We start from the raw sequence: 2,448 nt of genomic DNA, 5'->3' as shown, positions 1-2,448 counted from the left end.
GTATCTGGGATTTATTTATCTTCTATAATTGAAACTTTGTAGCCTTGAGTGGAGCCCATAGCCGGCCAGGGCAGACGGGAAGCAAGTATCTGGGATTTATTTATCTTCTATAATTGAAACTTTGTAGCCTTGAGTGGAGCCCATAGCCGGCCAGGGCAGACGGGAAGCAAGTATCTGGGATTTATTTATCTTCTATAATTGAAACTTTGTAGCCTTGAGTGGAGCCCATAGCCGGCCAGGGCAGACGGGAAGCAAGTATCTGGGATTTATTTATCTTCTATAATTGAAACTTTGTAGCCTTGAGTGGAGCCCATAGCCGGCCAGGGCAGACGGGAAGCAAGTATCTGGGATTTATTTATCTTCTATAATTGAAACTTTGTAGCCTTGAGTGGAGCCCATAGCCGGCCAGGGCAGACGGGAAGCAAGTATCTGGGATTTATTTATCTTCTATAATTGAAACTTTGTAGCCTTGAGTGGAGCCCATAGCCGGCCAGGGCAGACGGGAAGCAAGTATCTGGGATTTATTTATCTTCTATAATTGAAACTTTGTAGCCTTGAGTGGAGGCCACAGCCGGCCAGGGCAGACGGGAAGCTTGGCTTCCTCCATCGCCAGTGGCAACCCAAGCCTCCAGTTTGCTCCAACTCCATGGCCATCACCATCTTGGTTGGGTTTATTTGCATACTCGCTCATGATTGGCTGGTGGGTGTGGCTTGTGGGCATGGCTTGTGGGTGTAGCAGAGGCATGGTCAATTTGCATGTTTCTCTTTTATTAGATAAGATTGTTGACTATATACCCTATGCTGTACTTTTTACATACCGGGAACTATGTTTATAACTGGCATTTTTTGACTGTGAATAATGCTACAATAAACATGGGAGTGCAAATATCTTCTTGAGATACTTATTTTCCCCAATTACTTAAAATGAAAGCCAAACTCATAAATTTTAACACAATCAGCCAAGGAATTCTTGATTAAACCCTGTGCATGTGGGAAAATTTGATTTCTCCTAAACGAAATTAGAATGTCCATGATGAAAACCCAAGAGACTAATGAGTAGTTTCTCTCAAACTATGCAAGAATGGGACAAATATATTACTGATATAACTGTGTAACGTGAAACTCTGAATAATGGTTCCAGGCCCATTATTCCATTTGATTCTCAGAACATCCTTGTCAGGTTGCTAGCATATAATTTCCCTAACTTGACAAATGATAAAACTGAAGTAAAAATGATAAGGAACACATCCAAGGATGAAACCAACCTGAGACCCTAATTTGGGATTATGATTCATTTTTGTTGTCTTTATGAAAGAAGGGGATTAGAAATTTTATACATTGCATTCCAAATTGAAACCAGTAATTTATGTAAACATCATGTTCCCTTCTTTTGGGGGATCAGAGAGCAACAGAAAACATTGAAATTTGCCTGGCTGGCATTGCTCAATGGTTGAGCATTGAACTATGAACCAGAAGATCCTAGTTTGATTCCTAGGCAGGGCATATACCCGGGTTGCGGGATTAATCCCCAGTGCAGGAGGCAGCTGATCAATGATTCTCTCTCATCATTGACTTTTTATCTCCCTCTCCCTCTCCATTCCTTTCTGAAATCAATAAAAATAAGCAGAGACTGAGAAGCACTGATTAGATGCTCAAACCTCAGAGGGAAGGTAGTGGAGGGTGGGGGTAGGGGGAGAGATCAACCAAAGGACTTGTATGCATACATATAAGCATAACCAATGAACACAAACACCAAGGGGTGAGGGCATGGACGGGGGGTGGGCAAAGGGGGGATAAGGACACATAGGTAATACTTTAATCAATAAAAATATACTTTTAAAAGAAAACATTGAAATTTAATTGGAGGGAAGAAAGAAATGTATCAGTAATAATTTTCTTTAACATGATATTTCTGAAATCATTTGTTATGCAAGTTTTGTAAAAATAGTATTTTCAGAGTAAAACAATTTTTCAGAATAAGAATAAAAACTGTGTTATTTCTCTATAATTTTAAGAATTATTTACACTTGAGGTCTTGGTTTAGTGAAGATAAATGAAACAGAAATTTGCACACTGTTTACTCAGAAATCATTCAAAACATCTTGCCCTTTCTAATGTTTGCCATAGTCACCTTTAGACACATCTCTCAGTGACATCAGATGAATGGCAGTGTGAGAGATCACCTTGACCTCTTCCCCTGAAATTTCAACAAGTTAACCAACTATAATTCAACAAAGAATTCCTTACTCAATACAAAGGCATGCCTGAGAGACCTGTGCATTGAAATATCTAAAGGTGGACAACCTGGAATAAACAAGGAGCTAAGAAGGGAGAAAAGTGCAGACAGCCTGAAGATGCAGCCTTACATCCAGAATCTCATGACTCAGCCTGAAGATGGGGGGAAGCTGGCTGTACAGGTGCATCCTTTGACCAGGAGGAACAGAGAGC

General features: G+C 40.4%; 1 long non-coding RNA gene across 1 annotated transcript in view; it reads left to right on the top strand.

The window, feature by feature from the left end:
* Positions 1-2,448, top strand: part of LOC106726707 — a 14,820-nt gene that overhangs the window by 5,454 nt on the left and 6,918 nt on the right. The gene's annotated exons all lie outside the window — the stretch shown is intronic.

The sequence above is a fragment of the Myotis brandtii genome, unplaced genomic scaffold, assembly GCF_000412655.1.
Source record: "Myotis brandtii unplaced genomic scaffold, ASM41265v1 scaffold305, whole genome shotgun sequence".
Taxonomy (NCBI): domain Eukaryota; kingdom Metazoa; phylum Chordata; class Mammalia; order Chiroptera; family Vespertilionidae; genus Myotis; species Myotis brandtii.
This window is presented reverse-complemented; position numbering and strand designations above follow the sequence as displayed.